General features: G+C 43.3%; 1 protein-coding gene across 1 annotated transcript in view; it reads right to left on the bottom strand.

The window, feature by feature from the left end:
* The window catches only part of rbks (ribokinase), a 171,567-nt gene that overhangs the window by 126,413 nt on the left and 20,816 nt on the right, over positions 1–24,338 (bottom strand). The window lies entirely within an intron of this gene.

The raw sequence follows: 24,338 nt of genomic DNA, 5'->3' as shown, positions 1-24,338 counted from the left end.
TCTTTAGAAATACAAAGATTTACTTCCACAAAAACACTCTGTCTCACTAAGAACCTCTGAAGAGCACAAAAGGCATAAATGAGCTGCCAGCAAGACAATCCCAGGAAAATAACATCCCAAAAACACAATCCAAAGGCGAAACCAAAGCCAGAGCAACAACAACAACAAGAACAACATTTATTTCTATAGCACATATTCCCATGAAGTTCTTATCATTAACATGTCAAAGAAGTAGATACAGGTTTATGGTCATTTAGTTCCAGTGCTCCTTTATGCGAAGTATCATGATAGCCGAACCAGCAAAGTCAATAACAATTAAAAAATAATAATATGTGCAACATAGTTAATAAGCTGCTACTAAATAAGATGAATATTATCCTCTTTAATAAAATCCCTGTGTGCGTCCATGTGTCCGTGTGTGGGTGTCTTCTGGTGAAGTGCGCATGCGCGGGGCATGGTGCGACGCGCGATATTACTGTCAGAGAAAGTTACAGGTGTTTTACGGAAATACAAACCAGTATTATTGCGAGAGGAAATTAAAGGTACACAACACAGTAACTCATATTACAGCCACATACAAGCCAGTATTACTGTCAGAGGAGATTAAAGGCATATTACTGACGCGCACGCCTGTATTACTGCCAGAGAAAATTAAAGGTATATTACGGACGTACAAGCCAGCGGACATACAAGACAGTATTACTGTCACAGAAAATTAAAGACACACAATACACGGCAGCAGCCAAAGAAGAACGGTCAGCTCAGCAAGTGAACATCAACAAAAGAAAGGCTGAAAGAAAGAAAAATACGACCAACAAAAAGAATGAGGTCAAAGTCCCTTGCCATTTAATACAGACTGTTCCTACTAATGTTTATGCACTACTGTTCTAGCGCCCGTTATTGTAACGGGCTAAATGACTAGTATATAACTAAGCAGGAAGCACCAGGACTCTAAAGACTTGGACCTTCGTCCTTTTGCATAGGTCCAGCGACCTCATGACCCCCCATGCTCTCCCAATCCGTCTACTGACTTCATATGAAGAGTCGCCAAAGACATGAATGTCACTGCCAAGGTAAGTAAACCTCTCAACGCGGTTGACGCTCTCTCTGCGGACAGACACACTGCTGATGGCTGTGCCTAAGGAGTCATTAAAGCCCTGGATCTTGGTTTTTATCAGGACCTTCATAAGCCCAGAAATTCAGACTCCTCACTCAGTCTCTCGAGAGCCCTGATCAGAGCCTCCATTGACTCAGTTAAGATCACAGCACTGTCGGCAAAGTCAAGATCAGTGAATCTTTCTTCACCAACAGATGCCCCACAGCCACTGTCTCCCACATCACATTAGGATTGGCAGTCACACTCAAGTCTGCAAGTTCCTCACACAAACTGTGTGCAAACTCATTACAAACAGCCAGATATTGTGGTCTGGCCAGGTCTTCTAGTAGATGGTGGCCTACTGGAAGTAAGCTGCATCTTCAGAGTAGCAACAACAAGCCTGTTGTCAGAATCCACAAACTGGGCACTTCTGTAGACCCTGCAGCTCTGTAGGAGCCCCCAGTGTTTGCCTGCGAGGATGTGATCGATCTTCTTCATCACACCATCAGTATTGAAGTACCAAGTCCAATGGTCCAGCGATCCGCAGCCCCTGACCTTTGCAAAGTCAAGGAACAAGGAGCCACTTTCACCACGGTCGCCAAATCTATGGGGACTGACACAATCCTCATAGCCAACCCACTCAATGCCAATCATCACATGACTAGAGGAGTGTCACCTCAAGGGCACCCATCAACCACCGAGGGAAGTGCAAATAAAATGACACCCTCACCGAGACGTCACTCACCGCAGTCAGAGCATACACTGAGACAACAGACAAGGCACCCAGAGAGCGCCTTAACCTCAGCCTCATAATGCGCTCATTGGAAGGAGTGACATAGGACACCATCAGAAGGAGACGATCTACCAAAGCAACAGCTACACCCTGAGTATGGTGGTCATCAGAGTGACCAGACCACTAAAAGGTGTACCCACCTACAGAGATCTGGCCGGTCCCAGGTCTGTGTACCTCAGAGAGTGCTGCCACTGAAATGCGGAGTTTACAAAGCTATTTTGAAAGCAGAGGAAGATGATCACCATGCTGGAGAGACAAGACATTCCACACACCTACCCTGAATGGCCAACTCAAATTGGGACCCAAGTACTGCCGTGCAGTGGGCGACACTTCAGCACCACACCAGCTCCAACCCCATTGGCTTTCTGGCGGCTTCAAATCTTCTGGAGATGAGGCTCCCGAGGGCTTTCCCCAACAACCTTCATAATGCAAGCAGCCTTCCTGTGGGGGCAGCAGCAGAGCTACTCCAGCAGAGAGCAGAAACGAGTCCTGTCTGCAATTTCACAGCTGCGTGAAGTTTTTAAGGTGGCTGGACTACCAATCCTGCCACCAACCCCCATGTTTTCCCTACAAGTTGGAGGACCACTTGAACGGCTGGATGCAGTTTAACGTCATACCCATGACCAATATCTCTCTATTATAATAAAAAACATCTTGGTAGTCGAGACTTTTAATCCTGCAACGAGACGTGATCTTTTGAAGAGAGACACTGTCATGTCCAATGAGACGAGTTTGTGCCAAGAGATTTAACCACGTCTGGGGCATTAAATAAATGACAAAGAGTAGATGACAAAGTAGAACGTCGTAAAGAATTCAAAAACATTGGCGCGGTAAACATGCAGAGCAGGTTAGAGACAATGGAAGTACAAAAATTCAAAAGTCTCAAAAAAAGGTTAGTAAAGATCGCATTAGCACAAACAAATGAAAATTATTACTCAGTGAAATAACGGAACAGCGAAAAGAGATCGAATATATTGTTCAGAATTATACTTTATGTCAGAGACTTGTGGATCGTTTAATTCATGTTGCCATCAGGGAAAAGTAGTGTTTCTTCCCAATGAAGAGGTGTATCCGCGAGAATTAAAAGATTAAAAGGTTGTTTGGTGAAAGTGAAATCCCGCGAGACAACACTTTATGCAGAGAGATTTGGAAAAGTCCCGCCCACATCTAAAACATTTACAGCCACACACACGACTCAATCATTTCTCATTTGTGTGAATGCTATTGTCAGACACATTTCTTGTAGAGAGAAAGAAACGATATTCATTCACGGGCAGTTATACATTGCGTTGTCACAATGTAAATCCAAACACGGAACCAACATTCAATGCAATATTGATGAAAAGGTAAAAGCAAAAAGAGATCGAATATATGGACATAGGTGATATGTATGTACTGTAGACATTGTTTGGCTTTAAACTTCAAGTCAGAGACTTGTAGATCGTCTAATTCGTGTTGCCATCAGGGAAAAGTAGTGTTTCTTCTCAATGAAGAGGCGTATCTGTGAGAAATGAAAAGATTTGTTGTCTCGTGAAAATGAAATCCAGATATGCGAGCGACAGAGACGTAAAGTGGCCGGTGAAGGGGGTTTGGTTAGGCAAGTGAAGCGAGCAAGGGGGCAAAGCCCTCTAGTATATAAATATAAAATTTCTTTTTTTGTTAGAGAAATGGCAAAAACTATTTTTTAATAAGCCTTATTTCAGATAGGTCAGTCAGTCAGTCGTTTTCCAACCCGCTATATCCTAACTGTGGGAGGAAACATTACAGAAAAAAAGTAAACTATAGGACACCTTGTGAATATGAGAAGCATATTACAGTAATCCCCCGCTCTATCACGGTTCAGCTATTGTGCCCCCACTATATCGCGGAAAAATTCAATAAGTACATCCTACCTGAAGAGTACTTTGCAGCCAATTCATAACAAAGCATACGGTTTTCAGCGGACAAAGAGTTTCGCGTTACATCACCCAGATGATTTCTTACAAAGCCCGTTATTGGTTGAAAGAGGAGACTCAACCAATCAGAGCGGATTTTATTCTCTTGGGCTCTGATTAGCTGCAGCTAATGTGGTGTAATCCCGCAAGAACAGCGAGCGTGGGTCCCCGACGAATCGCGTACCTTGCTTGTGGTCTGACTTTTCAGAGCAAACTTTTGTGAACTTTTCATTTTGTTTTAAGCCCTACGATGGCTCCCAAGCGTCCTGAATCTTGTAAGCCTTCTGGCAGCAGTGAACCTAAGCGCCAGAGGAAGACCTTGACCATACAAGAGAAGGTAAAACTGATGATGATTATTATTATGTTACTCATATCTTTAGCCTGACATCTGTGTATCGTATGTGTATCCAAAGTGTGTTTTAATAAGTTTACATGTGTATAAAGCGTGTGGGAGGGGTATTTTAAGAAAAAAAAAAGTGGTCTTTCTATATCGCGAATTTTCACCTATCACGGGTGGGTCTGGAACATAACTTCCGCGATAGGCGGGGCATCACTGTATTTTCTTTTATGCCATACTAGCTGTGTAAGACCGTGCTGTAAAATGCCCGGGCACCTAGAAACTATTGAAATCGTTAGGAAAAAAAACTGAAATGCTGAGTAGGTGGTTTCGTTTTGTGGACGTGCTCACCCCCCCTTGTCGAGTTTGTCTCCGACTCGTTAACTTGGGGCCGCCTTGCTGGCTCTTTGAGCTTCACTGCTGTAGCCTCATACTTCCGGGCCAGAAAAACACAGACACTTCCACACATAGACATTTATATATAAGAAGCATTATGGACTTTTTTTTAACATATTTTATTTGTATGTATTTTGTGTAAATTTTGTTACTTTTATTTTTTTTATTGTCACTGAACAATAAGTCTACAGAATTTAATTTTGTTAATAAAAAATGAAAAGTTAACACCTGTGGTCTATAGTTTAATTATAAAAATACACTTTAATATAGAACATAAGGCTTCTATGTGTCTGGTTATGCAGGAGCTTAGTGTAAGAAGTTTTTAAAAGGGATAAAAGAAAAGAAAAACTGGAATGTGAATTGGCCGATCAAGTAACATGAAATCGATGATCAGATGTGAGCATCCCTAGAAATAAGCCTGGTGTCAAGACAGCAGTCACAATGTCCTAAAATTCTTTACACAAACTTCTCTGTCTTGACGCGCTTCTAGCAAATCTGCATTTTCTTATTTTGGTTGTCTCTCTTCTGCTTCATAGAGTTCCCTGAAAGTCTGGAATTGCTTGAACAGACAGAGACACACCTCGAGTTAATTAGAAAGAGGGGCTGTAAGTGTCTTGCTGGAGGCCTTACTTAGGGCTGATCTCGGCAAGGAGGTGTGCCAGCTAGGGAGCCATAAAATTTTACATTTAAAGGCCAAAGGCACTTTGAGAGAACACGGGGTCCTGCTGTCTAGTTGATTTGTGTAAATCCATGTGGATAATAAAATGAGTGAGCTGAGACTCCACCTTCGCCATGTAATGCTGCTGGGGGCAATCAGAGTTTCTTGCTAAAATATTTATGTTTGTCTGATGAACAGCAGCCAGCAACTCGCTGATTTCTGATTCTAGAAACACAATTTGCTTTAGAAAGGCAAAAGACAGTTCAAGATCAAATGGTGAGAAGTCATCTGTCTGGCAGACTGAAATCTGTGAGGCTCAAGGACTGGCGCACCACAGGCCTCTTGCCTTTACCATTCACATTGTATACCTCGGACCCCAAATACAACACCAGGTCATGTCACCTGTTGAAATTCTGTTATATTTTTGCACTAATGAAGTATATGGTAGGGTTACGTGATATACCGGTACTGGAAATGTAGTAAAGAACCTACATTTTAATAATACTAATTACATTTAAATTGTGCTTTTCTCACTACTAAAAGTGCTACCCACATGGGAAGACATATGACGCAAACCCATGATCTCCTTGCTGCATGGCAGTAGCGCTACCACTGTGCCACATTTTAAAACAGTACGGTGCCAGCAATTGGGGATTTTTGGTACCAAAAGTATACATCAGCTTTCCTCTCAATTCCCCCCAAAACATTCGCTAGTGGTTTTGTGGAAAAAAATCAGTTCTGTAAACTTAACAAAATGAAACTACACGGTTTGATGTGATCAGGACATCACAGGGAACCAACATTGCTTTAATATGGTCAGAACTTCACAGTTATCAACAGGGAAGCTGGATAAAAACAGCGAATTTTGGAATGATCCACTTTTTCTTTTGGAACCATTTAGGTGCCAGTATTGAGGTCAGAGAGCTGGTATTGAGGCCGATCCAACACTAGAGTATTGAGAAGTGGGGATGAGACATAGGATAAGAGTATGTGGAGAAAATTGAGAACTGTCTGCAACACAGCTTTCGGAATCCTTCCACAACAAAGCTCAAAACAGCAGGGAGAAGATTTAAACACTACACGGGTCTGAGCTCACTGGATTGGCCTTACCCTGCTGTACTGTGGAGTTACAAACATAATGATAAAGGGTGAGATGCTTCCAACATACTCCACAAAGCAGGCCAGAACCATCACAAGTCTGCCCAGATAAGACTCTTCCAAGTCAGCCAGTCAATAACTACTACCTGCAAGCTTTGGCCTACACAGGCCCAAAATGGGCAGCTGACCTTAATAGTTGAAAATGAGTCTGGATGTGTGAGTGTAAGGTAAGTAGAGGGCATCCCAATTCACGCTAATAGCCTTCCCGCCTTCCACTGTCATGCATATTGGCTGTTAGGTGTTGGTGGGACTTGAGGTGCAAAAGGTATACGCTAACCTGTATATATGACACTGAATATGTTACACTGAGTGGCTTGTGCTTTCTAGTGTAGAGTTCAAGATTTATTTTCTATGTCTTATTAATTTTGAGTGAATCAGTTATCAGCACCTGTATCCTGGCTATGTCCTGATCAAAGGGGACTGGATTAAAGAGACTGGGTCTCTGCCAAAAAAAACAAACAAATACCTTACAAATGTCTGACAATTCACAAACACACCTTGTTTAAAAGGGGAGGGAAACTAAGTTAGAATCTTTATCTATACAGTATATCCTCTTTAATAAAATCCCTGTGTGTGTCCATGTGCACGGTGTGATGCTTCAAAGGCTGCCTGACGCGTCACACAAGACAGAGAGGGTGGGACCTATAAAATATTGTGCAGCTGATCCAATCGGATTTTGGTAAATGAGGTAAGACCTAAAACATAACGCACGAAAAATCCAATCAGGTACTGAGACGCGGAGACCAGCTTCCCCAAAGAGGTGGGATTAGTGTTTGTTGTTGTGCAAGTGTTCCCTCTGAGGATGTCAGATTTGCGATTAACAAACTTGGCCCTGTAAAGTGTTTTCCTAAATATACGAATTTTCATGATATTACAATAGGATGACTTTTAAAAGTTGATTTATTTTCGCACACATAAAATCCGTTGCTGGGGAGACTCCATACATACAATAATCAGCTGCACACCAGCACAGATTAAAATACTTACTGGAGAGACGTATTACTGTGAGAGAAAATTAAAGGCACACAATACAGTGACGCATATCACAGCCACAAACAAGGCAGTATTACTGTAACAGAAAATAGACGGTCCTTTGCCATTTAATATAGACTGTTCCTACTAATGTTTATGCACTACTATTCTAGCACCTGTTATTGTAACGGGCTTAATGTCTAGTATATATATTAAAGCCAAATACCACGGACTCATTCATCACAAAATCTCCGAAACACGAGGACTTGGGACTTGAAATTTGGAATGTAGGTTACCCTTGGCCCATAGGGGTTCGCTAAGAAACAGTTTATAAAATTTCGTGGTCCAAGCACATTCTGTCTGTATGTCTGTCTGCATTTCATGAGAGAATAACGGATTTAGATCTGGTTGTTTTCTACAGTTTGCTTGAACTTTCCAGTTGATTTTGCGACTTCTCTCATCGCGAGAAGTACCATAGTTCGCTTGCAGTACCGATGTATTTATGCAAATCCAAGAGAGTGGCTCTGGGCCGACAGCAGGGGGGCGGGACCTTCCTCATTCACTCGCCAGCCATCTGTTCAAGTTGGTCTTCGTCTCGCCATGTATTGCCTCCGCTTAGCTAGCGATACCTGTTTGTTCAACAGACATGATCATCTACAGATTGTTAAGGAGTAAGGTTTGATGTTTTTGAGAGAGAGAGAGCGATTAGAACTACGTGTGTCTTAGAGCAGGGGTCCCCAACCCCTGGTCCGCGGCCCACTACCGGTCCGCAGCCGTCTGACAGCCGGGCCGCGAGAGAACTGCCGGCAACGGCGACTCACTCAGACTTTTCAGAACGCTAGGCGGGCGGGGCTTTGCAGCAGTGCAGAGAGAGGAGAGAGACCGAGGTGAGAGACTATTACAACAAAGTATTTTTATGGTCCTGACAGTTTCCCCATATGACATGAGTCTATAGAAATCACGTTTCTACGAAGTACATTCAACAGATGCTTTCATTACAACAAAGTGACCTTGAAATGCTTGAACGAATCATCCACAGAGCAGTTAGATCTGTAGTCGCAGCTCAGTTGTGCACGTTTGCACAACGATCCCCAAACAGAAACAATCTCTTTCTTCGAACTTTCCTCGTACTGTTTTTTTTTTTTTTTTTGCTGTTTTTGTTGTCTGTGGTTTTCATTGATTCCTTTTGTTTATTGCTTGTCAACTTTTGAAAAACATCCATTGGAATTTAACTCATTGTCACCCTCCTATAGAAACGTCAGACACGAAAAAAAGATTGCAGTGTTAATGTTTGTGATGTGCAATCTGTTGGATTGGCAAATGTAAAGCATATGTCTTTGTTATATGCAAAAAAAGAAGAAAAATCTCAGATTGCAAACGTATGCGAACTGCTTAATAACTTTAATAATAATAGAAATGTTATGTAAATTGTGTATAACACTGCCCCCCCCGACCGGTCCGTGGAAAAATTTGCATCCAATAAAGTGGTCCTTGCTGTCAAAAAGGTTGGGGACCACTGTCTTAGAGGGTAGCTGCTGATTGACAGAGATATCACGGCCATGTGCATTTCTCCTCATGCAGGGAACGCTCTCCCATGCCAACGTCTATTGATTTTTAAAGTTTGTCCTGTTTCATTACTAAGTGGGTGCAGCTATCTATATATACAGTCATATGAAAAAGTTTGAGAACCCCTCTCAGCCTACATAATAACTGACTCTCCTTTCAACAAAAAAGATAACGGTGGTCTGTCTTTCATTTCCTAGGAACATCTCAGTACTGCTGTGTTTTCCGAACAAAGACTTTTAGTGAAGCAGTATTTAGTTGTATGAAATTAAATCAAATGTAAAAAACCGGCTTTGCAAAAATGTGGGTCCCCTTGTCATTGTGCTGATTTGAATGCCTGTCACTGCTCAATGCTGATTACTTGGTTGATGAGCTCATTAAGCCTTGAACTTCATAGAAGGGTGTGTCCAGTCATGAGATATAAAGGGATTTAAGGTGGTCAATTACAAGTTGTGCTTCCTTCCCTTTGACTCTCCTCTGAAGACTGACAGCATGGGATCCTCAAAGCAACTCTCCAAAGATCTGAAAACAGAGATTGTTGAGTCTCCTGGTTTAAGGGAAGGCTACAAACAGCCATCTCAGAGGTTTTAACTGTCAGTTTCAACTGTAAGGAATGGAATCAGGACACGGAAGGCCACAGGCACAGTTGCTGTTAAACCCAGCAGGTCTGGCAGGCCAAGAAAAATAGAGGAGCGGCATATGAACAGGATTGTGAGAATGGTGACAGACAATACACAGATCTCCTCCAAAGACCTGCAAGAACATCCTGCTGCAGATGGTGTATCTGTACATCGTTCTACAATTCAAACATCTGTATGGCAGGGTGATGAGATAGAAGCCCTTTCTGCACTCACGCCACAAACAGAGTCGCTTGTTGTATGCCAATGCTCATTTAGACAAGCCAGATTCATTTTGGAACAAAGTGCTTTGGACTGATATTTGGTCATAACAAAAAGCGCTTTGCATGACGGAAGAAGAACACCGCATTTCAAGAAAAACACCTGCTACCTACTATCAAATGTGGTGGAGGTTCCATCATGCTGTGGGGCTGTGTGGCCAGTTCAGGGGCTGGGGCCCTTGTTAAAGTCGAGGGTCTGATGAATTCAACCCAATATCAACAAATTCTTCAGGATAATGTTCAAACATCAGTCACAAAGTTGAAGTTATGCAGGGGTTGGATATTCCAACAAGACAATGAGCCAAAACACAGTTGGAAATCTACAAAGGCATTCATGCAGATGGAGAAGTACAATGTTCTGGAATGGCCGTCACAGTCCCCTGACTTGAATATTATGGAAAATCTATGGGATGATTTGAAGCAGGCTGTCCATCAAATTGAACTGAACTGGAGAGATTTTGTATGAAGAATGGTGAACAAGACCTCCATCCAGAATCCACATACTCATCAAAGGCTATAGGAGGACAGCGTCTAGAGGACAAAAGGAGGCTCAGCTAAGTATTGATGTCATATCTCTGTTGGGGGCCCCACATTTATGCACCTGTCTAATTTTGTTATGATGCATATTGCATTTTTCTGTTAATCCAATAAACTTAATGTCACTGCTGAAATCCTACTGTCTCCATAAGGCATGTCAGATATTAAAAGGAAGTTGCTACTTTGAAAGCTCAGCCAATGAGAAACAAAAATGCAAAGAATTAAGAGGGGGTCCCAAACTTTTTCATATGACTGCATGTAAAAGTCAATGTATGGCTGTGTGTGTATGTATGTATGTATGTTCCAGCATCACTTCTGAACGTCTGGAGCGATTTTCATGAAACCTGGTACACGTTTTTCATTGGTCGACTAAAAATACTGCAGGGTGAAACCAACCCTAACCCACCCCCTTCTGGGTAGGGTGGGGGGTGATCTTATGGTCTTGTATGCATGTTATCATTCAGCTGACACTCGGAATGATCACCAGAGGGCGAATTGGAGGTGACTGCCAGCATTCTTTATGTTGGAGCACCACCACCCGTGCCCACCTGTTGCTTTTGAAATTAAATAGAGTTGGCCGGTTCCGAGGGTCAACTGGATGATAACATAAATACAAGACCGCAAGACAAGCACATTAGTGAGTCTTAATTGTCTGTTAACTAATTTTTATTTTTAAAGTTGTGTTTTTTTTAATTATATTTTTCTCAAACAATTAAAAAAAATAATTTATTTTCCTCCCGGGCAACGCTGCGTATTTCAGTTAGTATATGTAGAAAGTTATGAAATCCAATGGGAAGAAATCAATAATACAGCAGAAAAAAAATCTGTTACTGTTCATTGTGGGTTAATGGGACAATTCCCATGCTGAGTGTATCTGTTAAATAAATCTGCTTTTGACAATCATTTGTTGAAGCCTTCCTGAACATATCCTGCTAATCTTTTCTTTACTGCTCCGTTCTTCTCTTCTGAACACTTCTTATGCTTAGGGCCAGAATGCTATTTCGATGTCCACTAGCCTTAATGAAGGCAATGTTCCATGGAGGCTGAGCACAGCAAAGCAAACACGACAGATGTACAGGAGGACTGAAATCCCTTGCCTGAAGGATTATGGAGCTCATGACCCTACATCACTTTGCCACAGAATCTAAGAAGCCAAGCAAAGTACGTCAGAACGTGATAATTCCATACAGTGTGCATCTTGACATATGGCTGTAAACCATCTGGGGGGAAAAAAGCTCTGCAAAAATATGTTTTCAACGGGAGATGTTACAGCACTGGGTACGGCCTCATGCTACACCTCCTAAAATTCAACTCAGTTCAATTCAGTGCACTGCTACAAAACACACTTCCACTTACATACGAGGTCTGCACGCTTTAAATTATTTAGAAATACAGAACAACGTGACATGGAGAAAAATCATGAAACCTAAGTATGACATGCCAACAGAATAAGCATCATGCTGTTTATACCAGGAACGGTCATTTCAAGATGAGTTTTACTGATACGGTGAGACACTAGAGGCCACTGCCCTGATCTGTTTGCCCCATATTTTCTGGACCACACCATGGACAAAATACTGAAAACCCACCTAGCAGAAGATCTGCAGCACTCTCTAGAAGGCATGCATGTCTAATTAAGGACCGGAGAACTCGTCTAGAATGACCACTGGTCCGTCAGATCAGTCATTCCTGTAGTGGCTGCAGGTTTTTGTTCCAACTCGACTTCTCAGTTAGAATGCAGTCCTTGCCAATTGAAGATTTTATAGTGTACCTGAGAAACCTGAAACTAGTGCTTGTTCACCACTGGGTTGTGACCCACTTGTTGGGTGTTGGCTGCCACTAGTGGGCCGTGAGTGGCTAGCGTTTATAATGGCAGTGAATTATAGTTGGCTGCAGCTTTGACAATTGTCCTTGACACCCACCCCTGCTGACAATCACGTCCAAATCAGCACAGGGAAACCACCCATGCCCACCAAAGTTGAGAAAAACTGCTTTAAATTGTTGAGGTGAGAGGCCTTCTGCCTCTAGTTTGTAGTCATATCATGCTAAACACAAGTGCAGTGCACACTGGGGAAGTTGGAACATGAAGGAGGAGTTTCTGGAGTGTTTTGCAATTCTTTTATAAGTTTGCTTACGTAACTGGGAGTCTCAGAGACCGCACATCAGGTCGGCTCCTGCCGTCCAGTTTCAAGCAGCTCCCTCCAGTTTTTTATTTGCTCTTCAAGTGGTCCCGGGCTGTGCTGTTTTACCTGAGCTGTGTAAACAGTCCACCATTATCTCATTTCCAAAGGTTTACAGGTCAAGTAGTCTGAATGCCTACAGGCCACTGGCTCTGACTTCCATTCCCATAAAATGCTATGAAAATGAAAAACACTTTAATGACAAGACACTAAGTCCTTTCACGTTATCCAGTAATTCGTCTACTGTGCAAACAGAAGCGTGGAAGATGCTCTGCTGGTTCTCTTACATCAAATCTGCACTTTTCTTGATAAGCCTGTTCCTGTGTCAGAATGTTGCACTTGAAGAGCAATCAACTCGCCTCTCCATTAAACACCCCGCGGCTGCATTTTACTTCAGCATTCAATCCCATCCAGCCTCACATACCGACAGACAATAAACAGGATGAACGTTCACCCGTTGATTACATTATCACACACAATTCAGGACTCTCGTTCATGGAAGATTGTGGGTTTGCTTCCCGGTTCCTCCCTGTGCGGACAGTGCTTTGAGTACTGAGAAAAGCGCTATATAAGTGTAATGAATTATTATCATTATAACCGTTCACAGGCAGTCAAATGCACTGCACTTTTTATAGACGTCAATCTCACAAATACAGGAGCTCCTCGAGGCTGTGCTCCGTCTCCATGACTATTTCCACTGTACACGAGTGGCCACACTAAAGGGAAGGTAACAACTGGGTTTAAAATCAGACAAATCGGACTCTGAGCTTCTCTCGCTCCTCCGAGCCTCGTGCCTCTCTTAGTCTTTCTCAGCCCTGCTTCACCTATCAGGTCAACTGCTTTAAAACTGGCTTGGACCCCAGCACTTCAGCCTAGGGCTGTCAAATTAGTCAAAAACAAGGTTTGAATATTCAAATTCCAAATAAGAAATATTATAATATATTCAAATAATCAAATTACAAATAAGAAAATTATAATATATTCAAACTTAGATGAACTATTCTGGACATCACACATATGTTTGTAAATGCTTTTTTTTTTTGTTTTAAATATTATTATTATGGTATTAGCCGCAGCAGCAGCTACAGCAAGAGCAACAGCAAGCAACAACAGTAGGAAAAGAAATCCTAAACGGTACTCATTTAAATATGAGAGCCATCAAAATCCCAAGGATCAGCACCACCATCTTTCTTTTCTGTCTAATGCTAATCTCGGTACAGCGAGCCATAAATTCAGCCACAAATAATCGGGAGTGGTCTCCCCTCGACTTTCTCGTATACTCAGATATGGGGATAGATATTTGAAGAGTAAACCATAAGACAACGATTATATTTTTATATTATATCAAATTAATAATATATTGAACAATTATTATAAAAGTCAAGTTGAATAAATTAGACTCTGCAGCTGCATGAATAAAAGATAAAGTACCACTTCTGGTTAACGGAAATAGCCCAAAAGTTGACAGAAATCTACATATGTAGACACATCTAAAATTGGAATGTACGCGGTTATAGTTGGCCAACAAGGAGCAAATTTGAGAGTCACGGATGTGACCAGGAGATGAAACAGCAAAAAGATTGTTACTGAGGGTCCATCCAATCTTTCATCAAAACCTATATGAAAACCTTAAAGCAAACTCAAAGCCAAAAAATCGGGAGTGGTTCCCCCTCGACTTTCTCGTATACTGAAATATGGGGATGGATATTTGAGGAGTAAACCGCATGACAATGATTCTATCTTTAAATTATGTACACTAAAGAACCATCAACAACAAATGAAATCAAATCAACAATTTATTGAACAATTATTATAAAAGTAAAGCTGAATAAATCGGACTCTGCAGCTGCATAAATAAAATGTAAAGCATCACTTCCGGTTAGCGGAAATAGGCCAAAAGTTGATAGAAATCTATGTTTTGTACCAAATACTTGTATGCAAAATTTGGTTGACCAAAATGAAAGCGTACTCAAGTTATCGTGTTTACTTACACACACACACACACACACACACAGACATAATTCCAAAAGTTGAATTTTCGGACACAGGAAAGTCTAAAATATTGAGATTCATCAAAATCTCGAAATGGAATTTTTGGACAATTACAATACTTGCCCTATACTTTGTATATGAGAAAGTAAAAAGAAAACTGAAATCCTTACAAACCACACGTGCTGGCACAATTGCTACATAATTATTAATAATTTTACTTTTATTTACTTATGCTACTTATTACTAAAACGTTGCTACATAATTATTAATAATTTTACATTTTTTCACTTGTGCTTCTGCAGATCATGAAATGCTTATGACATTGTTAATAATAATGGCAATTCTTTACATATATATAGTGCTTTTCTCACTGCTTAAAGAGCCACTTCAGCCACCACCAATGTGCTGCATTCACCTGGATGATGAGTCAGTAGCCATTGTTGTGCCAGTACACTCACCACATATGCGATTTTAGGTGGTGAAGAGGTGAGAGACAGCCAGGTAGAGGGCAGGGGATAATTAAAGGGCCAGAATCACCAGGCCATAACTGATAATTTAGCCAGGGCATTGGGATACCCCCTACTCATTATGAAGGATGCCCAGGGATCTTTCATGACCACAGAAAGTCAGGACCTTGGTTTTACCTCTCATTTTTATAGCACAGTGTCCCCATCACTGCATTGGGATTCACATTCAGCCCACAGGGTAAGCGCCCCCTGCTGGTCTCTCCAATACCTCTTCCAGCAGTAATCCAAGCTTTTTCTGGTTGGTCTCCCATTCAAGTACAGACCAGGCCTGAACATGCTTAACTTCAGGTGGATGACCTGTTCTGAAGTGCAGGTGTCCAGCTTACAGTCCTGCGGTGCCAACGAATTGTGACACGTCTTGGTGTCAAACACGCACATGCAGAGTGGTTTGAGATCCAGAGGAATAAGACTGCAACAGGGTGAGAACAGCGAGCAAAACAGAAGAGCAGGCAACAGGAAGGCAGGTCAAAGCTGGACTTATTATTTTGGAGGTGTCTGATGGGGGGGCAGCAGGGTATCATTTATAGAGTGGTATTCGGAATAAAAGATTAGGCAGCAACGGAGAAGCGGGACCATCACAGTATCAAATTTAGGGTCTGTGCATTCTGTCTACTTTCTTCTCCTTTAGAGATGCAGCCATATTTTAATAATGGTGGCCTGAATATCTGTAGTGTAATTACACCTCATTGTATTAGACATCATGTGTCACAATGGTACGACGGAGACTACTTGTGAGACATAGCATGTTTGCTGGCAAGGCTCTCTAAACTTGGCATAATAAAAGGAAATTCAGAATTATGACAGTTTTTTTCCATTTCCTTTATTGCGAAGGTCTTAGCCTTAAACAACAGCCAGAGAGGAATCTCAGGTTTGAGAGTCATTGAGACAGAATCAGATGCAAACTGACACGTGTAGGGCACAGGAGAGGAATTAGCACACTTGGAGATGAAAAAAATAAAACATTACATTATGAAGGGGTCTGACTGTAAGTTTTACTAATGAAGATAACAAGCTAACCATTCAAAATTCCAAAAAAGGCTGACTGTGGAAGCTTTGCATAGCACGTGTGGAGTAACACGATGCCAAGATTAGTGAGGGTAAAACAAACAGATGTTCTTTGACAACTGAATGTCAGTTTTTGTCTTCAAACATAACCTCTTTTAAATAAACTTGAACTGAATTTAAATAGCAACATTTGATCTGACAGCCCTCTCTCAGACGGGCACTGCTGGGGCGTCCCAAGCCTGGCTTCACCATCTCACCACCATCACCTCTCCAGCGTCTGCCGGATGATCTTCAAAGCCTTTCGGTTGCTCCTGCTCCCTATGCTCAGAATGAGCGAACCCTTCACCATAACGGCTTGTTTATACTTCACGCTCAGAACGCGTATGCGTCATGGCTGCCACACATTCCCAGCATTCATTTGACGCGTCCTCTGAGCAGGTCCTCAGAAATGAACATGACGCGCAAGTGAGTTGTAGCACCAGCAAAAAGTCAGTGGCCGCAGTGTGCTAAAAGTTGGAATGTGACGTCAGAGTCTCTGTTTACTATCTACATGTGATAGAAAGCTGCATTGAGGATCCTACGAGATCGGTGTGCGCACTTCGATGTTTGGTGAGTGGTTCAATATGGTGAAGCAAAATGCTGACATATAGATGCATTCGTTGTGCTTTTATATTCAAGCGTCGCATATTCCCGATCCTAATGACACGACACATTTTAAAAGTCTCACATACCATCTTTTGTGCCGTCTTTTATTTCTGGGGCTTCCTCCGGACCTGACAGCAGCGGCAAACAGCAACAGATCACCACAAAGAACACATTAAATGTATGATATTTTAACTCTCTGCACATTGAGAATACTTAGATTTATACTTCATATCACTTTCATGATGAAATGCATTAAAGTATGTATGTTACATTTACAGATAAATCGTTAAATTTCGTTTAAATAATGAATACTGTCAATAATTACACACATGACACGGTGGCGGAGCGGTAGCACTGCTGTCTCACAGGGAGTCACGTCGCTGGTATTCCCTGCCTGGGGTTTCCATGTTTTCCTGCTGGGTTTCCACACTGTGCTCCGGTTTCCTTCCAAAGATATGCAGATTTGGTGACACTAAAATGACGACAGTGTATGTGAGAGCTTGTATTCACCTTGTGATGAACTGATGACCTGTTCAGGGATTGTTTCTGCCTCGTGTCCAATGCTTGCCAGAATAGACACATCCCTGGATTGATGGATTTAATCATTAAACATCCTTTTCAGAGATATTGCGCTAAGGTGTCATCGGAATTTAATGGATGTTCCAGGCAATTCACAACACAATGAAGCTGAACCTGTTCTCACCGTGATGATATCTTGCACTGCCACCTGGTGGATTCTTCCAGATTTACATAAACTACGTGTGCAAATATAAACAGTAAAATGCTTATGTAGCAGGAGGGTCCGCTGGAGCATGCGTCGCGTGAAGTATAAACCCGGCCTAATCGCCAATCCCGTCGCTCATCAAGGGGCCTACTCCCAACTGCCGAGCTTCCTCTAACCATAACCCTTCACCATAAGTGCCATTCCCGTTGCTCACCGGGTGGCCTACTCCTTAATGCTGAGCTTCCTGCCCATCTCACCAGCTTGCTCCCCCATTGTTTTCTCTTACTCTCCAATTTTCTCCCAACTCTTTTTCCTCTTTTGCCTAACCTACAGGGGCTCCTCTTGTACCTTGTGTATGCCTGACAATCCGCCAAGCATCAATGGAGAGCAGCTAAGCTAATTGCACCTGTACATAACAAGCAATCAACTCGCCTCCCCATTACACACCCCATGGCCACACTCACAAGCCTGAGCCAAACGCCATTGGACGTATATAAACGAAATACCTGTATGTGTGTATGGAGCAGTCTGCTCTGCTCACGCGCAGCCACAGCCACTAGATGGCGCTTGCATGCACCTCACTTCTCACTACAAAATACCTGTGTGCAGCTAACGGCGCAGTTCAACAACAACGTCATGACAACAACTAATGACATCGATGAAGAGACACAACGTTGAAAGGAAACAAGAGCTGTGGCTCAACAACGTGCAAGTAAAACACCTCAGTAACAGAGGGCAAGACATGAAGTTTCACTAAAAACGTTGCTATCTTGAGGTGTTTTCTCGAGACAAAGATGTCTTCTTAAAAAAGCCAGTGGGGCAGCAAGCACAGGTGGGTCCACCTCCACTGTCCTGGTTAATTCTTAAACGTCAGCTGACGCCTCTCCAAGTTCACAAATATAGTAAAAGCACTACGGAGTTTTTGGGTTGTGTTTCTGTCCCAAAGACCATGCTCAGCTTATTAATTTCATAACAGAAAAAACTCACACTGCCTGCCATGGACTCCATAATTGTCTCACCACAGACAGCAGAACGCAAGATGCTAAAAATAGTCTTTAAGTAGGCCTGAATTTCATCAATGGACACCCCAGGTAGCCTCTGCCACTGTTGATGTCAAATTCTACCACTAGAAACAGGCTGCACAAATGAGAGGTGTGCCAGGAGAAACAGAAAGAACAAAAAGGCAAGACTCAAGTTTGCCAGATCAAATCACTTAGAGATCTGTACATAGACAACGTCTTGGCATCCAACCAACAATTACACTCCAAATTTAACTTTCTAGCAGCACATTTCTTTCACTACCTCCAAATCAGAAACGTTGTTAAACAAAACCTGCCCAACTTTAATCATCTCCCACCTGCTTCTACTCCGGAAAAAATATTGAACAGTCCTGAGGACTCAGACAGCATCTCTGTAATATATAAAACATCTTAAAGTCCCTCCCTTTCAAAAATCCCAGAGCACAGTGGGAAAAGGAGTGAAAGGCAGCAATGCACAGAATTGACCCGAGCTCCATATGTGCAAAGCATATAATCGTTCAACTTAAAATCATCTATCAGGCACATCTCTCTCATTTAAAACTGTCCAAAATGTTTCCAGGGCAAGAGCCAACCTGCGAACGCTGCAATCGAGTTCCAGCCTCACTGGGCCACACGTTCTGGGCCTGCACCAAATTAACATCATTCTGGACCAAAATCTTTTAAAGCCTTTCAGACAGCCTTGGTGTCCCAATCCCTCCTAACCCACTAACAGCTGTGTTTGGTGGGCTACCAGAGTGGCTTAAAGTGGAGAAGGACAAACAAACTGTAATGGACTTTACTACACTATTGGCACATAGACTTATCTTGCTCAACTGGAAGAATCCTAACTCACCTATTCTAAGTCAGTGGGTCACTGATGTTGTACACTACTTAAAATTGGAAAAAATTAAATATTCACTTAGAGGATCTGTGCAAATGTTATTTTTAAACCTGGCAGGAACTAACTAATAACATTTTAGAATAAGCATTTGAAATGAGGAAGCTGATTCTCTTCCCCTATTATTATTCAATTTATTTACTTACTTATCTTTTCTACTATTAAAGTTTCACTCTGTTGGCCTAGCTCTCTTTCTCATGGGTAGACTTGAACGTAGTTTTGTAAAATTTTGATTTGCTTCTATAAAATGTTATTTGATTTTAATAAATTCAATAAAATGTTAAAAACGTTTGCCCACGAACACCCAGGCAAAGACCAGGACTTGAGCTCTGGAAAGAGGAGTTATTTGGTCACAGTACCAGAAGACATGTTTGGCCAAACCCAAAGAAGATAGCATTTGACCAGAAGAACTTGATCATCTTCTTATTCCTCTTTCAGCTGTTCCCATTACAGGTCACCACAGCAGATCATCTTGTTCCCATATCTTCCTCTCCTCGTCATCTTGCTCTGTCACACCCATCACCTGCATGTCCTCTCTCACCACATCCATAAACCTTCACTTAGGCCTTCCTCTTCTCCTCTTGCCTGGCAGCTCTATCCTTAACATCCTTCTTTCACTATACTCAGCATCTCTCCTCTGCACATGTCCAAACCAACGCAATACCAAATGTAAATCATGGTGCATCAGAATTCATCATTGTACCAAAGTGTCCTTGAAGGTAAAGGTGAGAGCATCTCTAAGAGGAATAAAGCACAACCGAAAGTGGGCCTTGCAATATGACAGTGCCCCTAAACGTACCAGTAAATCCACCAATGAATGTCAAGTCAAGTCAAGTTGGGGAGCATGCACTGGTACAGTGTGTTGCTGCACCCACTACATGTCGAAACAGCTCGGGATCCCGGTTGGCAACCCCCCAGGCAGACACGCGGTCCAGTCCTACCCTCCAGAAATGACCCTCTATCTGCCGCAGCCAGGTGTTACGTTGGCGACCCCTTGGCCTGGTCCAGCCACTTGGGTCCCCAACAATGAGGATATTACGAGCCGGATCACCCTCGAGGAAACGCACCATGGCAGTACTGCCGTAACTGACGCTCCCTCACAATGCAGGTAATGTGCCTCATTCGGGATTCCATGAGCAACACAAAGTCAAACCAACGGTACCCAAGGATTTTCCGGAGAGACACAGTACCAAAGGAGTCCAGTCTTCGTCTCAGGTCACTGGATAGCATCCATGTCTCACAACAATATAGTAAGACAGGAAGCACCAGGACTCTAAAGACTTGGACCTTCGCCCTTTTGCATAGATATCGGGAGTGCCACACACCCCTTTCCAGCGACCTCATGACCCCCCATGTTCTCCCAATCTGTCTACTGACTTCACAGGAAGAGTCACCAGAGACATGAATGTCACTGCCAAGGTAAGTAAACCTCTCAACGAGGTCAACACAAACAGACACACTACTGATGGCTGTGCCTGAGAGGTCATTAAAGGCCTGGCTGTTGGTTTTTATCAGGACACTTGCAAGCCCAGACACTCAGAAACCTCACTCAGTCTCTCGAGTGCCCCAATCAGAGCCTCCATTGACTCCGCGAAGATCACAGCATCATCAGCAGTCACGATCCGTGAATCTTTCTTCACCAATAGATGCCCCACAGCCGCTGGACCCCACGACCTTGCCCAACACCCAGTCCATACAAGCATTGAACAGAGTAGGAGCAGAACACACCCCGATGAACCCCAGAATCAACTGGGAAAAACGCAGAGGTCCTGCCTCCACTCTGCACAGCACTCACAGTACCAGTGTACAGGCTGGCCATGATATCCAGCAACCTCGAGGGGATCCCACGAACCTTCAGGATATCCCACAGGGCAGCTCGATCAACTGAGTCGAACAGTTTGCGAAAATCGACAAAGGCTGCAAAGAAACTCTACCAATATTCGTGTTTGCGCTCTATGAGAACCCTCAGTGCCAGGATGCAGTCGATGGTAGACTTCTTAGGTGTAAAACCATACTGTTCCGGTCGCTGGTGATCACTTGCTCACCAATGAATGGCCAAGTCCAAGCCCGGATCTGATTTCCATCAAAATGCTGTGGACCCCTCAAACATCACACTGCTGAAAGAATTCCTACATGGAGGATTGGGAAAAACTCTCTGCCAGTTGATGTCAGAGACTGCTAGACAGTTCTAAGAAATGCCGACGTTGAAGGGGCAATACCAGCTATTAGAGCCCAGGGTGGACAGAAATGGCCTATCGGTTTGTTTTTTGTTGAATATATTATTGCAATGTTAAATTTTCATTGTGCTTTATTAATTGCACAATGTTTATCCCAAGATAATGTTAAATGAAGATCAAATTTTGAAATGTTCACATATGTCAAAAAGGAAGAAACATTTCATGGGTGCACTTCATTTTTTCACATGACTGTACATCTTAACTCATTTATCACATGCAGACTCACGTAACGCCTTTCTGTGGAGTTCTACATGAGTCAGGCCATCATGTCGAAGAGACACGTTCATTACACACTAAATTGCTTCCCAAGATGTGCCAGTCTGACTCCATCGCCCAGCTGCTCTGACCTTCTGACCCTCTGCGTACACTTCTTGCATCTTTCAGCCTACACTATCAGGTTACCAGAAGGCTTTGTAGTACAAGTGCTGCCTCTGCCATGCAAGTCAAGCTGTAATCCAGAGGCTGAGACCTTGTAAGTCAGGAGTTCAAAAAGAAGTCAATTACAGTAAGTGGCACCTATAAAAGTTCAAGAGAAAAACAACTTTATAAAAAAAGGGAAAATGAAAACACATGCAATGACACCTGGTGCCTCATTATGACAGGAAGACGAATGCATTTGCAAGAGCCCAGACAACTCCACGCCTTTGGTGCAGACATGTCACAGTCATCCTTGGATTGTGGATTGCTGGAAGGCAGTCAACCTTTGCTACCGTTAGCACAGACAAAATGTCTTCATGTTTTATTGCTACACCACTTTTACATGCAGGGATTAGCAGAGGCAGAATAACCATCCATCTATATATCCATTTTCCTAACCTGCTAATCCAGGGCAGGATCACAAGGCCGCTTTAGCTTGTCCCAGCAAGAACTGGGCACACAGCAGGAAGAACATCTGGACAATGCAGGGTGACCATTCACACACATATGCATTAGGGCCAGTTCACCTAACCAGCATGTCTTTGGACTGTGGGAGGACACTCTGTGGTACGGTGAGGTCCACGGCTGATTGGCGTTTTAAATAAATAATTGCCAGACTCGCATCTTCCAATGGCCAGTTGGTAAGAGAGAGAAAAGGCAGGAGCAAGAGTGAGATCCAATGAAAGTGAGCACACGGAAGGGGGAGAAGGCAGACAGCCAGGAGGAAGTCCCATGGAGCGTGTGGATGGTGCTCAGGGACCGAGTGCCCTGGGTAGCTGGAGTGGCCAAGACGCTGCTCAGTTGTAGCGACTCGCCGCAGGGAGGCAGTGTGGCTACAAGTTAGAGGCTGAGAGAGGCGTTCTGCAAGTGGTGCTATGGACCACGGGGACGCAAGCCTGGCAGATGGGCTGCCTTGCTTGGATCCAGAGAGTGCCGAGGAGCAGCATAGAAGGTGAGCTGAACTGCCGGATTGGCGCTGGATTGGCTGAAAGGACTCGCATTGGCTTCAGCTATGGAGACGTCAGGTTTTAAAGGACCGCACTGGGGCTCAAAGTTTCAAGGACAGTTTCCTGCCCTATGGTTTTTAACCTCATTTTAAAAGATTATTTATTTCATAATTTTAAACTCCTCAGAGACTTTATTTTTTTAATTGGATTATTCATTATGGACTTTACACTGCACTCTTTGGACACTTGTTTTTGTTGTCTATTTTAATAAAAGCACTGAGCACATTTACAAGGGGATGAACCTAGCCACAGGGGATGCACAAGCCAGTGTGTTTCTTCTTGCCGGTCCCAAGCCCGGATAAATGGGGAAGGTTACGTCAGGAAGGGCATCCGGTGTAAAAGTTTGCCAAATCAATATGCGGACAACAATACAAATTTCCATACCGGATCGGTCGAGCCCCGGGTTAACAACGACCGCCACCAGTACTGTTAGCCAACAGGGTGCTGGCAGAAATTGGGCTACTGTTGGCTGAAGAAGAGGGGGGAGACATGTCCGGAGGCAGGAGGAGAGGAGGAAAGTAAAGAGAGTGGAACTGAGGGTAGGAACTTTGAATGTTGGCAGTATGACTGGTAAGGGGAGAGAGTTAGCAGATATGATGGAGAGAAGGAAGGTTGATATATTGTGCGTGCAAGAGACTAAATGGAAGGGGAGTAAGGCCAGGTGGACCGGAGGATGAATTCAAATTGTTTTATCATGGTGTGGATGGGAGGAGAAATGGGGTAGGAGTTATTCTGAAGGAACAGCATGTCAAGAGTGTTTTGGAGGTGAAAACAGTGTCAGGCAGAGTAATGATTATGAAGCTGGAAATTGGAGGTGGGCGGCACGGTGGCGCAGTGGGTAGCGCTGCCGCCTCGCAGTTGGGAGACCTGGGGACCTGGGTTTGCTTCCCGGGTCCTCCCTGCGTGGAGTTTGCATGTTCTCCCCATGTCTGTGTGGGTTTCCTCCGGGCACTCCAAAGACATGCTGGTTAGGTGGATTGGCGATTCTAAATTGGCTGTAGTGTGTGCTTGGTGTGTGGGTGTGTTTGTGTGTGTCCTGCGATGGGTTGGCACCCTGCCCGGGATTGATTCCTGCCTTGTGCCCTGTGTTGCCTGGGATTGGCTCCAGCAGAACCCCGTGACCCTGTGTTCGGATTCAGCGGGTTGGAAAATAGATGGATGGATGGATGGATGGATGGAAATTGGAGGTGTGATGATGAATGTTGTTAGCACCGCAAGTTGGGTGTGCAATGGGTGAGAAAGAAGATTTTTGGAGTGAGTTGGATGAAGTGATGAACAGTGTACCCAAGGGTCAGAAAGTGGTGATTGGAGCGGATTTCAATGGGCATGTTGGTGAAGGGAACAG

Source organism: Erpetoichthys calabaricus, chromosome 3, assembly GCF_900747795.2.
Source record: "Erpetoichthys calabaricus chromosome 3, fErpCal1.3, whole genome shotgun sequence".
Lineage (NCBI taxonomy): Eukaryota > Metazoa > Chordata > Cladistia > Polypteriformes > Polypteridae > Erpetoichthys > Erpetoichthys calabaricus.
The sequence above is the reverse complement of the archived record's forward strand: the minus strand, read 5'-3'. Positions and strand labels throughout refer to the sequence as shown.